This window comes from Equus quagga, chromosome 10, assembly GCF_021613505.1.
Source record: "Equus quagga isolate Etosha38 chromosome 10, UCLA_HA_Equagga_1.0, whole genome shotgun sequence".
NCBI lineage: Eukaryota > Metazoa > Chordata > Mammalia > Perissodactyla > Equidae > Equus > Equus quagga.
The window spans coordinates 62,547,135-62,562,974 of NC_060276.1; positions in this window are offsets into that span (position 1 = coordinate 62,547,135).

Sequence of the window (15,840 nt, forward strand, 5' to 3'; positions counted from 1 at the left end):
AAAGCTGCAGTAACTGACAATAAAGAAATGGAGATCCATGAACTGCTTGACAATGGATTCAAAGCAATCATTTTAAAGAAGCTTTATTAAACTACAAGACAGACAGCTAAATGAAATCAAGAAACAATACATGAACAAAATGAGAAATTTAATAAAGAAATAGAAACCATTAAAAAAAACATCCCAGAAATCCTAGCGTGAAAGGATATAGGGACTTAACTGAAAAGTTTAATAGAGAAGCTCAATAGCAGACTCAATCATGAAATAGAAAGGATCAGCAAACTCAAAGGCAGGTCATTTTATTTATTTGTTTGCTTGTTTGTTTATTCATTCATTTCTTTTTAAAGGGGAATAGGGTGGGAGGTGCTGCTTTTTTTTTCTTGATGAGGAAGATTGGCTTTAAGCCAACACCTGTAATCAATCGTCCTCTTTTTGCTTGAGGAAAATTGTCCCTGAACTAATATCTGTGCCAATCTTCCTCTATTTTGCATGTGGGATGCTCTCACAGCATGACTTGATGAGTGATGTGTAAGTCTGCACCCAGGATCCGAACCCATGAACCCTGGGGTGCCAAAGTAGAACATGCAAACTTAACCACTACATCACTGGGATAGCCCCCCAGTCATTTTAAATTATCCAGTCAGAAGAACAAAAGCAAAAAAATAATGAAAATTGAATACAGGATTTATGCAACACCATCAAGTGAAGTAAAATGTGCATAAAGGGAGTCCCAGAAAGAGACAATGGGACAGAAAGCTTATTTAAAGAATGTCTGAGAACTTCTCAATTCGAGGCAAGGAAATGGATAGCTTGATCAACAAAGTCCAAAATCTCCAAATAGGTTGAACTCAAAGATGTATACAACAAGACACATTATAATTCAATTATCAAAAGACAAAGAGAGAATTTTGAAAACAGCAAGAGAAAGTGATTTGTCACATACAAGGGAACCCACATAAGATTATCAATGGATTTCTCAGCAGAAGCATTGCACAGCAGGAGGGAGTGGGGTGACATATTCAAAGTACCAAAAAAAAAAAAAAGGCCTGCCACCAATAATACTTTACCTGGCAAAACTCTACTTTGAGAATGAGAGATAAAGACTTTCACAGAAAGACAAAAACTAAAGGAGTTCATCACTAGACTTGCCTTACAATGAGTGTTTAAGGGAGTTCTTCAACTTGAAACCAAAAATTGCTAAACAACAACATGAAAGCATATGAAAGTATAAATTTCACTGATAGAGGTAAATATAAGGATAGAGAATATTGTAATGTTGTAATGGAGACATGTAAGTCATTTTTAACGTTAATATATAATTTAAAAGACAAAAGCTGTAAGACTAACTACAACCACAGAAATTTGTTAGTGTAAACACAATACAAAAAAAGTAAAATCTGACATCAAGTTTGTAGGGGGGGAATAAAGTGTAGGGTTTCTGAATGTGATTGAAGGTAGTTATTATTTGCTTAAAACAGACTGCTATAATTATAAAATGATTGAAGTGAACCCCATAGTAACAAAAAAGTATAGTAGACACACAAAAGTAAAAGGAAAAGAATCAAAGCACACCATTACAAAAATATCATCAAACCACAAATAAAGACAAAAGGAGAAGAAAGGAACAAGAGAACTACAGAACAGATAAGAAAACAATTAACAACATGTCAATACTAAGTCCTTAGCTATAAATGCTTACTTTAATGTAAATGGACTAAACTCCCGAATCAAAAGACATATAGTGACTGAATGAGTTAAAAAAAATACTATCTTTATACTGTCCTGGAAATTAATAAACAGAAACCCTGCTAAATTGGAGTTGAGAAGCCAAAAGGGGGAGCTCTTATGCCCTACATTGACAGCAAGGCCCAACAGGAAGAAAAAAGCTTTTCTCTTCTTGACCAGCAAGAAGCTCAGTCAATGAGAGACTGTTACAACCCAGCCAATGAAAAGCCAATACACATTGAACTGTAAATTCCTTGGTTGGACTCTTTGTTTAGAATAGCTCTCTTAACTTCCTCTTCCCCTCTGTAGAAGTTTTTCCTTCCTTTGTTGAGAGGGATTTGCATGTGGCTTGCCATGGTTGCAGATTTTGAATTACAATTCTTTGATAATCCCGAATTAACCTGTTTTTGCTGATATAATTGGCTGTCTATTTGTTTAAGGTCAACATTTTGGTGGTCCATATGAGGATCCAGAGAAGACCCCTGATGACTCTGAGGCTGGTGAGCAAACAGATGCTCAAAAGAGCCCATTGAGTTTGCAGCTTTTCTTGTCAACCCTAGAGTCTAAGAGTAAATCTTTCTCTTGGATTCAGGCTTCCAACCTTTTTGCATTTGAGGGTCTCCAGGCTTTATTCAAGATCTATTTTAAAGCTTAGTCCTCTTCTGGTTAAGATCTTATTTATCTGGGAGTACTCAGGTGACACTTTGGCCTGAATCTTTGAATCAGGCTGTTCCATCAAACTGGGCTAGCCTTTGGTCTGATTCCTTTTGGAACCAGACTGTGGTATAGCCTTTGGCTTGACTCCCTTGGGAGCAGACTGTTCTATTGGAACTGCATTGATTCAACCTTTGATCCACTGTAATGAAATTGGACTGTTCATTAGAACTGGCTGGTATTAAGCTTGCAGGCTGTTTGAGCTGTTCAAGCTGTTTGAGTTGCAAGCTATTTAAGCTATTTAAACTCTTTAAGCTGTTTACGCTGTTGGAGAATTATCCCTTTTCTCTATAGAAAAACCTCTAAGCAATGGAATCCGAGCTTTCTAAATATTTAGAGGGCACCCTCTCTACAGGGATCTCAGCTGATTTTATGTTTAAAAAACGCAGTCATTCCTCATGTGCATTTCTAACTAAATGGAAAAGCTTAACCAAAAGTAATTTAGAATACCAATGGCTCTTGTGGGGAATTTTTGAACTTCCCAAATTTACTTTTCTTAAAACCAAATCGAGCAACCATAGCTCTGTAATTTCCAAAACTGAATGGAACACCTATTTTGATTGGTATTTTGAGGTTTCCAAGTGTTATCAGGAGTCTAAACTTGCCTCTTTGCAAAATACAATTTTAAGATTAACTAAGGCAAACAAATGATTAAAAAAAGATAAAATGGCTTCCAAAGCCTCATGTTTTTCTTCCCCAGCTTCTTTGTCTCAGACCCCACCTCTGGTGCCATCATTCTCCTTCCCTTTTATACCACCTACACCCCTCTATACACTAAGTTCCCCCATACTAACTCTTTTGCTGACCTTTGCCTTTCTTCTGAACCTCTCCCCACTCCTTATTCCTTTGAATCTATCAGAACCTATTCCTTTAAGATTAAGCCTTCTGAGGATCCAAAGGCTAACCCCTTAATTTCTTATACTCCTTGGACTAAAGCTGAACTGTGAGCCACAGTCAAAGATTTTCCCATAGTGATTGAAAATCCTCACAGATTTGCTGAGGAATTTAATGTAGTCACTCAAACTTACCAACCTGGGTTCTCTGACTTATATCAGCTTGTTCATATGCTTGTCAGTGAAGGCCAGGCTCAGTATTGAATGAGAGCAGCTAATTGGGAAAATCCTGAAAAGTCTCTAGAATTACAACCAGGAGACCAACCTGCTGATTTGTATGTATAATCAGGCTCAGGCAATCACTAGATGACTACATTGGAAAATTCCTATGGCTTTCCTGAGGCCTGTTGATTGGAACAAAATTCAGGCTTGTGCACAAAAACCTGACAAACCCGTTCGTGACTATTACAATTGACTTCAGATTGTTTTTAAAGAAAATTCTGGTTTCCTTTCACATGTTGGTTCCACCCAGATAACTTTTACCTCTAGGTTTATTAATGGGCTGGACTGGGACCTCTCTCTTCTAGTAAAATGACCAGGATGGGGAAAAACTATATCTACTCCAGATTTAGTTAATCTGGTAAACCAACTTTCTTGAACTCTAGATGAGCCACCTAAAAGAAAGACTGCTAAAATTCTTAATCTTCAACTCTAGCAAATAAAGGCCTCCAAACAAAGTCCAAAACCTTTTTAGTTTCTGTTATTGTTGCAAAGAGCCAGGGCATTGGGAAAGAGGTTGTTACAAATTTAAGCATGTCAGGTGCCTTCAGCCCTCTAGCTGGTCTTTCTGATGTCCTCCAAATTCCCAATAACGGGGTTCCAAGGAAATACAGGGGCTCTTCCAAATCCTCCTTCTTAGTCAGATTGGAGAAACATTTCTCCAGATTGGAGATGAATCTCTCTCTGTCCTAATGGACACCGAAGCCACACTTGGTGCCCAACCCCACTACTATAAAGCAGCGCCTGCCTCGGAGTACTAAAACAGTTCAGATAGTGGGGATCTTTAATAAATCTTAAAATGTTTCTGTTTCTGAACCAATTCCCTTTTGTTTAGGTCCTTTGAGAGATGTACACTCTTCTCCTTAGTTCTTCCACCCCATCCGTTAGGCTGAGACTTCTTCAAAAAGTCTAATGTGGGAATTTCTTTCTCCCAAAAGGAGAAAATAATTCTAGAATTTGACTGGGGCCATCAAAACAGCTAATCAGGTAAATTAATAACTCTTTGACATATTTTATTGGTTCCATCTCTGACAATACTAGAGCTGATTCTGGAAAAAATTGATCACGTGTCCCCATTGAATCAGTTACCATGCTCCTTATGGGAAAAATCTTCAACTGATATTGATAAAATTCACAGTGCGCCTTCCATCAAAATTCAAATAATCCTTTCAAAACCTCTCCCCAGAATTAATCAATATCTTATAGATAAAGAAACCCTTCAAGGTATAAAACGGATATTAGAGGATTACAAGTCTCAAGGCCTCATTATCCCTTGTACTATTCCCTGTAATACTCTTATTTTACCTATGAGAAAACCCAAGGGCCGAGGGTGGAGATTTGTCCAGGACCTCTGAGCAATAAAAAACATTGTTACCCCTCGGCACCCTGTTGTTCCTAACCCTTATACGCTACTAACACCCATTCCCACTGGAAACAAATTTTTTTGTGGTAATTGATTTATGTAGTGCTTTCTCCAGCATTCCAGTTGATGAAACTAGTCAATACCTTTTTGTCTTCATTTGGGAAAGAGAACAATTCACCTGGACAGTAACAACTCAGTGTTTTACTGAGAGTCCGTCTTATTTCTCATGAATCCTGAAGGCTGATCTGAGTGATATAAATTTTCCTAAGGGCTCTTCTTTGTTGCAATATAAGGATGATTTGCTTCTTTGTTTCCCTCCCAAGTCTCCTCACAAGAAGAGAACATCCACTTGTTAAAGCTTTTAGTATTAAAAGGACATGAGATTGCCAAAGAGAAATTACAAATTTCCCAAACCCTGGTTTGATATTTAAGACATCTTGTATCACAAAGGCTACACCTAGATCCAGATAGACATCATGGTGTCCCAAGATTCCCCAAACTCAAAACTAGTGTCATATGGGAGGTTTTCTCAGGTTAGTTGGTTATTGCTGAAATTGAATTCAGATTTTTCTCTTATGGCAAAACCTTTGCATATTTTACTAAAGAACAACTGAAACTTAATTTTATGGAACTAACTGGACAAAATAATTGTTAAGATCTACCAGGACACTTTGATGAACTTGCCTGCCCTTGGACATCCTAATTATCAGACTCTCTTTTTTGACGGAAATGCCCTTAGGGTACTCACCCAAAAACATGGAGACCACCATTGACTCATAGGGTTTTATAACCAGCAACTGGATCCTGTGGCACAAGGATACTCCCCCTGCCTTAGAGACACTACTACCACTGTCCTTTTAGTTAAGGCCACTGAGAAAATCATTGTGGGATCCCCTTTAACTACTTTTGTACCTCATGCTGTGGAAGCCCTCCTGAATTCTCAACATACTCAATATTTTTAGTCGGCCGATTTGCCTCCTATGAAATCCTTTCCTTAACTGCTCCTCACATAACTCTTTTACACTGTAATAACCTTAACCCTGCTACTCTTCTCCCATCCATTGCTGGCAAAGTCCCTCACAATTGCTTAACGCTGATGGATTACACCCTGACTCCTCAGGATGCTCTGCAGGAAAATACTTGGGGTCATGCTGACTTCTCATGGTTCACTGATGGTCCTTATTTAAAGGTGACAGTGGCAAATACTGTATTGGGTATGCTATTGCGACCCTTTTTGATATTGTTGGGGCAGCACCTTTACCTATGGCTTCTTCAGCCCAAAAGGCTGAATTATGCACTCCCACATAGGCTTGTATTTTTGCCAAGGGCAAAATTGCCAATATTTATACTGATAGTAGACGCAATTTTGGAGTAGCTCATGATTTTGGAATGTTGTGGAAGCAACATGGCTTCCTTACTAACAGAAGAAATAAAATTAAAAATGGCCCCTATGTTCAGAAATTATTAGATGCAATGCTTTTACTTGCCACTTTAGCTACTGTTAAGATCCAGGGGCATTGTAAACTTGACTCTATAGAAGCTAAAGAAAATCACCTTGCTGGTATTTTTGCAAGGAATGCAGTCCTTAAACTTATCAACAATAGCCAAACCTCTGTTATGGTTCAAAGGGATATTTTCCCAAATGACAGCTTAGAAAAAGTGAGTAGAGAAGTCCAATTATTGATGTCAGGAAAGGAAAAGCAAGATTGTAAATTCGATAACTGTTCATTTGATAAAAAGAGAAAGCTCTGATTCAGACCAAATAATGTAGTCCTACCAAAGACTCTAAAACAGCTACTCCTAACCACTGTGCATACATTAAACCACTGGTCTACTGACAAAATGATAGCATTCATGAATCAATATTGGTGGGGAAATATTAATAAGACCAGAAAAAATGCCTATCTCACTTGTCTAATTTTTTCAAAATATAACCCATGAAAGTCTGTTCGTACTGCTTCCAAACATTTTAAACTGCCTAATGGATGATTCAAGGTTTGGCAATTGGATTTTATATAAGTTGCCCCATATCATGGATATAAATATGTTTTAGTCATGATTTGTATGTCTTATCACTGGGCTAAACCCTTTTCTTGCAGACAGACTGGTGCCTCTTATGTGGCTAATGTTCTTTTAGAAAAGATTATCCCTACCTGGGAAACTCCTTTCAAACCTCATAGTGATTGAGGAACTCATTTTACTGGTCAAGTACTTCAACAAATCAGCACTGTTTGGCTGGTTTTACAATTTCACTGCACTTACCACCCTCAATCCTTGGTTTAGTTAAACCCCATAACAGCATAATTAAGATTCAATTGGCGAAGTTTGTAGAGACCCTCCAAATACCTTGGCCAAAAGCATTGCCATTGTTCCTTCTGAATTTTAGATCCACTCCTTTTGGAACTCATAAACTCACCCTTTGAAATAGTCACAGGATTCCCAATGCACTTGGCTTCTACCTCTTTTGACCCACAGCTGATAAAAGGAAATGTACTCCAATATTGCAAAGGCCTAATTGCTTTCTTTAAAAATAGCTATATTTTGTTAGAGAAAATTTTCACAGTGTGATCCCGGGTGATGAAAACCTTAATTATCACACTTTTCAACCTCAAGATTTTGTATTTTGGAAAAGACACCTTCAGAAAGCCTCTCTTCAACCTTGCTAGAAAGGACCCTATTAGGTACTGCTAACTAGCCCCTATGCTGCAGAACTCCAGATAACAGACTCTCGGATTGATGTGACACACATAAAGAAAGCACTGAACCCCGACTGGATCTACACATCATCTGGTGATTTAAAAGTAAAGATTCCCCAGAATTGAAGCAGACAACAGCTGATGAGACAGCTTTCTCAAGATGTCAGGGCCAAGCCTGTTTGAAATTTGTCTGCCATACCTTTGATGATGACAAAATACTTAAGAAGATTTCCAGTGTGCATGATCTTGATAACATATGAACTTTACATAAAAAGTGCCTGAAAGTTCTCCCTTCTACCTTTCCTTGTTACTAAAATATGGGCACAACTGATTTCTAATCTGTGAACTTTTCCTCTGATGTGGAATCTGATACCCAGGAAAGGTCCTTCCCGGCATTGAGGGACAAAATGCTGCTGAAACCAGAAAAACCTGACTCTTGCTCAACGATACTTTCAGTGAAAGATTTCGATCAAAAAGGGAAAATGTAGAAATTAATAAACAGAAATCTCATTCAATTGGAGTTGGGAGGCCAAAAGGGGGAGCTCTCACACCGTACACCAAAACAGAGCCCAACAGGCAAGCTCAGACAATGAAAAGCCAATATGCGTTGAACTCTCAATTCTTCCAATGGACACTCTGTTTCCAATAGCCCTCCCAGCTTCCTCTTGCCCTCTATAAAAGAGCTTTTTCTCCCCTTGTTTGGAGGGACTTGCACATAGCTTTCCATGTTTGCAGATCCCGAACTGAAATTCTTTGCCAATCCTGAATAAACCCATTTTTGCTGGAGAAATAACTGGTTGTCTATTTGTTTATGGTCAGCACTGTCTACAAAAGACTCACTTTATATTTAAGGACACACACAGGCTAAAAGTGAAGGGGTGGAGAATGATGTTCTATGCAAATGGTAACCAAAAGAGAGCAGGGTGACTATACTTCTATCAGACACAAAGTCAAAAACTGTCACAAGAGACAAAGACAGTCATTATGTAATGAGAAAAAGCACTTTTAATGGAAGATATGACAATTATAAATATATATGTACCCAACAGCAAAGCACCTAAGAATATAAAACAAATATTGACATATCTGAAGGGATAAATAGATAGCAATACAATAATAATAGGAGTCTTCAATACCTCACTCTAAAATGGGTAGATCATATAGGCAGACGATCTATCTAGATCGATCTAGTTTGTGTCAAACTAAAAAGCTTCTGAAAGGAAAGTAAACAATCAACAAAGTGAAAAGGCAACCTATGGAATAGGAGAAAATATTTGCAAATAATATATCTGATAAGGGGTTAATACCTAAAATATATGAGGAAGTCATACAACTCAATATACCTCTAAAAAAGCCTGAATAAAAAATGGGCAAAGGACCTGAATAGACATTTCTCAAAAGAAAAAATACAAATCGGCTAGCAGATATATAAAAAAATGGTTATCATTACAAATTATCAGTGAAATGCAAATCAAACACACAATACAATATCACCTCATGCCTGTTATAATGGATATTGTTTTTTAAAAGGGTAATAAGTAGTGGTGAGGATTTGGAGAAAAGAGAACACTTGTCCACTGTTGGTGGGAATGTAAATTGGTATAGCCACTATGGAGAACAGTATGGAGGTTCCTCACAAATTGAAAAATAGAATTACCATACGATCCAGCAATCTCACATCTGGCTATATATCTGAAGGAAATAAAAATCGTATCTCAAAGAGATATCTTCACTCTCATTAGCCAAGATATGGAGACAACTTAAATGTATGTCAATGGACAAATGGATAAATAAAATGTGATATATAATATTTCCATTGTATGTACATATACACATACACAATGGAACTACTCTTCAGCCTTAAAAAAAATAAGGAATTTGTGCTCTTTGCCATGACATCAGTGAACCTGGAGGACCTTATGTTTAGTAAGGTAAGCCAGACATAGAAAGACAAATACTACATGATCTCACTTATATGTAGAATCCAAAATAGTTGAACTCATAGAGACACAGAATAGAATGGTGATTGTCAGGGTTTTGAGGGCTGAGGGAAATGGGGAGACATTGCTCAAATAGCACAAAGTTTCAGTTACACAAGATGAATAATTTCTGGAGATCTAATGTACAAGACAGTGGCTATGGTTAATAAGGCGGTATTGTATACTTGAAATTTGCTATGAGGGTACATCTTAAGCGTTCTCACCACAAAAAGAAGGTTACTATGTGAGGTGATGAATATATTAATTAGTTTGATTGTGCTGATTATTTCACAATGTGAAATATATGTGTGAAAACATCGAGTTACCCACCTTAAATATGTACAACTTTTACTTGTCACTTAAACATTAATAAATCTGAAAGAAAAAACTCAAAGACAAAAATAAAATATTGAAATCAACAAAAGAACATGATTTATTAGATGAAATATATTCTCAATAGAATTTAAAGCTTACTTTTCATCTGGAATATAGAAGGCCAGAAGACAGTGAGATAACATGTTGAAAGTCTTGGAAAAAGAAATGCTTTCAACCAAGAATTCTATAATTAACAGAGCACTCCTTCAAGAATGAATAATTTTACAACAACTTACAAACTGCACCCTTCTGACATTTACTTAAACTATCAAACTTCAGGTATTTTTCATTTCATTCCTGAGTTAATAAATGTCAAAAAATATCTACCTGCAACCTGTAATGTAATAAAACTGGAATAGCCAGAGTTAGAAAAGCACACTAGGAAAAGCATTAAAAAACTATCCAGGGTGTAATGGTACAATAAGAATCTTGGTGAACCCTTTTTCCAGAAAACCAACAATTTAACTGATGAAAACAAAGAAAAGTAAATAAAATCTCAGGAAATTGTCCTAAAGACATATAGTAAGTGGAGACATGTTAATTGAAGAAAATCTATTAAATGTTGGTAAGAACAGTAAGTCTGTGGCATTTGAGCCCTTTCATCTCCACAACTCTACCGTAGTTCTGTGTTATAGAAGCTCTGTCCTGAGTGCTGTACACTGGGCAGGTGAGGGCTAGAAGACAAGGACTCTATTTTGCTCCATCTCCAAAATGCCTGTACTATTTCACCCTAGGAGAGGTAGGTTGCCTACATTTTTCACCATTATGTCCAAGCCACACGTTGCAGAAATTCTATTCCAAGAAAGTGATTCCAAAAGAATAGGGGCTTCCTTTCTCCATTCATACCACAATTGCAATGCATAAGCCTTGTTCTAAATGTAGCAGGCAAAGAATATTATAACACCAATTTCCCTTGCACCAACTTGCTCATAGGGTGGAAGTTACATGTTAGGAAGAGCAATCCAATAAGACCAGGGGCTTCCACCAGCCCACAGTGCCCAGAAATAGAGCATTTTTATCATTCCAGGAAATGAAGTTTCTGGATTCAGTGATATGGCACAGGGCTTCTTCTCAGTGGAAAGAGAGTCCACAAGGTTAAAGAGTTCTACAGCCCTTCTGAGGGAACTGACTTTATTTGGAACAGAAAGTGGAGAATTCCATGCCTTAAGAGTGTTGTCAAAAACAATGAGAACTTGGTGTAGAATAATTAAAAGGGGACTGGTACATCTGTGATAAAAGCAAAATGTTAGAGCAACCAGAAATATAATAAAGAGAAAGAGGCAGCTTTTGATTCTATTCCATTGTTCCATATATTTATCCATAAGCTGTGATACAAAGTTAATATTAATGTAGTTTGGTAGTAAGTTTTGAAATGAGAAATGTGAGCCCTCCAACTTTGTTCTTCTTTCTCAAGATATTTTGAATATCCTGTGTTCTTTGAAATACTGTATGAATTTTAGAATGTGTTTTTCCATTTCTGTGAAAAAGGCAGTTGGGATTGTGATAGTTATTGCATCAAATCTGTAGATCGCTTTAGGTACTATTGACATGTTGACAATGTTACATCTTCCAATCCATGAACGTAATATGTCTTCCCATTTATGTAGGTCTGCTTTAATTTCTTTTAGTGATGTTTTGCAGTTTTCAATGTACAAGTTTTGTCACTCATTGATTACATTTATTCCTAAGAATGCTATTCTCTTGATGTTATTGCAAGTGGAGTGATTTCTTTTTAGATTTTTCATTTCTAAAATATAAAAATCCAACTGATTTTGCCTATTGATTTTGTATTCTGCAACTTCTCTGAACTCATTAGTTTCCTGTCACAGCTTTTTCGTGAATTCTTTAGATTTTTCTAGATATAGGATCATGTCATCTGAGACCAGAGACATTTTGTTTCTTTCTTTCCAATTTTGGATGTCTTTTATTCTTCTCCTTGACTAATTTCTCTGTCTGGAACTTCCAGTACTATGTTGAATAGAAGTGGCAAAAGTGGACATCCTTATCTTTTTCCTGGTTTTAGAAGAAAAGCTTTCTGTCTTTCACCATTAAATATGATATTAAATGCGTAATACTGAGAAGCAAGTATTTACTCTACCATTAACTATTTTTTATGGTGTGTCTTATAAGCTCTTTTTCCTTTAAATTTCTCCATTACTGCCTTTTTTGTATTCAGTTGATTTTTTTAGTTTAATATAGAATAGAGTACTGCAGTGCAGTGAACTATTTGAATCTTTATTTGTTTCATTTTCTGTATGTTTTTATTTTCTTAGTGGTTACCTTGGATATTATGATTAAAATTCTAAACTTAAACTAGTTGACTCATATCAACTTAATAATATGTATTGTAGGCCAGCATTTGCTCCTATACATCTGCATCCTTCTCTTTTTTATTGTTGTTCTCACAGATTATATCTATACATTGTGTGCCCTTTCATATTGGAATTATTGTTTTTTACATTGTCTTTCAAGTAATATATTTCAAAAGGAGTTGCCAATAAAATGTACAGTGATACTGGCTTTTATATTTACCTTTATCAGTGTTATTTATTGCTTTATGTAACTGCTCAGTTACAGTCTAGCGTACTTTCATTTCAGCCGGAAGGATTCTCTAGCATTTCTTGGAGGTCTTATCCACTAGTAACAATGTTCCTTACATTTTAATTATTATTAATGTCTTAATTTCTTCCTTATTCTTGAATGATTTTTGCTGGATATACAATTTTCCAGGGTGGTGCAAGACGGCAATGTATGAAGATCCTATACTCACCTCCTCCCGTGGACTGACTGAAACTACAGCTACATATGAAACAATTCCCTCTGAAAAAGACATGAAAACTAGCTGAACAGCTCCCTCATATCAAACAAGGAAAGGGCCACATTGAAGCTGATTGGAGAGGCTGAGAGGCAGTCTTGTCAAAAATCTCACCCCTGACATGGTGACTCACAATCTGTAGGGATTTCACAAATCTAGAGCTTCTCCCTGAGGAGCAAACGACTTGTACAGCATATCAGGTACTCCAACTCTTAATACCTGAACCTGAGAGATGACCCACCCAAACATCTGGTGTTGAAAACCAGTTGGGCTCATGTCCACAAGACTCAAAGGACTGTAGTAAACTAAGAAACTGTGCTCTTAAAGAACTCATGAGCAGACTCACTTATCTAAAAGCCCAGCAAAGAAACAGCAGTTCGCAAAGCATCCAAATTATATGTAAAGGAGATTCATTTGCAAACCTTAAATCATCCACCAAAGAGGCAGATGCCACTGTCCTTGCACTATCCCTTTGCCACAATCCACAGTGCTAGTATTTCCCAGAGGGGACCTTTTACACATGGCTAGTGCCCCAGTTTTTTTTTTTTTTCCCGTGGAAGATAGATTAGCCCTGAGTTAACATCTGCCAATCCTCCTCTCTTTGCTGAGGAAGACTGGCCCTGAGCTAATATCCATGCCCATCTTCCTCTACTTTATATGTGGGAAGCCTACCACAGCATGGCTTGCCACGTGGTGCCATGTCTGCACCCGGGATCCAAACCGGTGAACCCCGGCCGCCGAAGTGGAATGTGTGCACTTAACCGCTGTGCCACGGGTCCACCCCCATGCCCCAGTTTTTTTAAACCTTGTGCCCCAGTTTTTGTGATGGCAGCCCAGGGGACACCCCTTGAGCATCTAGCTCTAGAGGCCAAGGGGAATTGTGTTCCTGGATATCATGGGACTACAAAATCGAAGAGCCAGTTCTTGGCAGACTATTACCTCCAAGGCACTACAGAGAAAGCAGGCTGAAACACACTTTCTAGGAATTTTGGCCTGAGGTGTAAGCTCCTGGTCTGGAATAATCCTAGAGGCCTATGAAGGTGCTCTCAGGGAAAGCAGACCAGTGGACACCATCTTTGCACTCTCCCTTTGCCTTTCTCCAGCTTGCTGGTATCTCCCAGAAAGAAGCTTAAATCCTTCTCTGGGCCCCCTATTTGTACAGTTGCTGCTAGGGGACATATAACCTGACTCTTCAGGCCAGTGGGGCCAGTGATCATGGGTCCCACAGGACTATAACCAGTTAAGAAAGAGGTCTTAGGGGCCAGCCCAGTGGCACAGTGGTTAAGTTTGCACATTCCGCTTCTCGGTGGCCCGGGGTTTGCTGGTTCGGATCCCGGGTGCGGACATGGCACCGCTTGGCAAAAGCCCTGCTATGGTAGGCGTCCCACATATAAAGTAGAGGAAGATGGGCATAGATGTTAGCTCAGGGCCAGTCTTCCTTAGCAAAGAGAGGAGGATTGGCAGTAGTTAGCTCAGGGCTAATCTTCCTAAAAAAAAAAAAAAAAAAGAAAGAAAGAGTTCTTAAACAACTGCCACCCTCAGGGCACAGCAAGATGCAACAGAACCCAGTGCTCCATCTTTCTGTGAAAGAAGTCTATAAGCTTACATTCATAACTGCAGCATGTGGAGCAGGTTTCTAATTAAGCACACAACTAAGGGTTAACTGTAAACCTTTTAAGAGACCTCAGAAGGTGGGTGCTATTTTCATGCTTTCCCTCTACTACACTCCAGAGCTTCAGTATCTGTTGTAGCGGAGCTCTTACATTGGTCTGGTGCCCCCAGGTTTTTTATCTGGTGCTGAAGTTTTGTGGCTGCTGCTCAGGGGACACTCCTTGATTGCCTGGTCTGATCATCAGAGGCGTATGCCTTCCCAGATTTCATGGGACTATAACAATTGGACAGACAGTTGTTGGCAGGCTACCACCCTCAGGGTACTGCACAGACATCAGACTGAAACACACACACTGTCTTTATGTAAAAGAGGCCTATTTCCTTGTCCTGGAGCTTCAGCCTCAGGGGCAGGCTTCAGATTGCCATATATCTAGAGGCTATGGAGGGGCTTTCAGAGAATGTAGGCTGGGAAACACCGTCTTTGTGCTATTCCCCTGCCTCACTACAGCTCACTAGTACCTTACAGGCACTGGAGCCCCAATTTTTGCAACTCTTGTACAGGAGACACCTCCAGATTTTCTGGTCTGGAGGCCAGTAAGGTTTACAATTGTGGCCTCATACATACTTTCATACTTTAAAAGCTGCTACCTGAGGGTCTGGTTTCTAAACAGCTTGGAACTAGGTCCTGAGTGAGATCCTTCCATTTGGAATACTGACACATCTTTGCATACCTGCAATAACTGGGAGCCATTAAAAATAAATCAGGCAGCTTGGATAATAGTAAAGTTTTGAGAGAAACAGGCGTTAGGGCAAGAGTGAACAATAAGGTTCATCTCCTACATGGAGCCACTTCTTCAAGATTGGGAAAAGTAACTGTTTCAGCTAATACACAGAAACAAATACAGAGAGCCAAGTAAAATGAGAAAACACGGGAATATGTTCCAAATGAAAGAACAAGTTAAACTTCAGAAGAAAATCTTAATGAAATGGAGATAAATAATTTACCTGTCCAAGAGTTCAACGTAATGATAATAAAGATGCCACTGAACTTGAGAGAATAGCTGAACACAGTGATAACTTCAAGAAAGAGATAGAAAATATTAAAAAGTACCAAAAAAGAAAGTCACAGAGCTGAATAATACAATAAGTGAACTAAAAATGACACTAGAGGGGCCAGCCCAATGGCATAGTGGTTATGTTCGCTTGTTCTGCTTCAGTGGCCTGGGGTTCACAGGTTTTGTTCCCAGGTGTAGACATAGCACCACTCCTCAAGTCAAATGGTGAAGGCATCCCACATAAAACAGACAAAGATTGACACCGATGTTAGCTCATTGATGATCTTGCTCAAGAAATAAAGAGGAAGATTGGCAACAGATCTTAGCTCAAGGTCAATCTTCCTCACTGAAAAAAAATAATAATAAAATACACGAGAGGGGTTAAACAGCACACT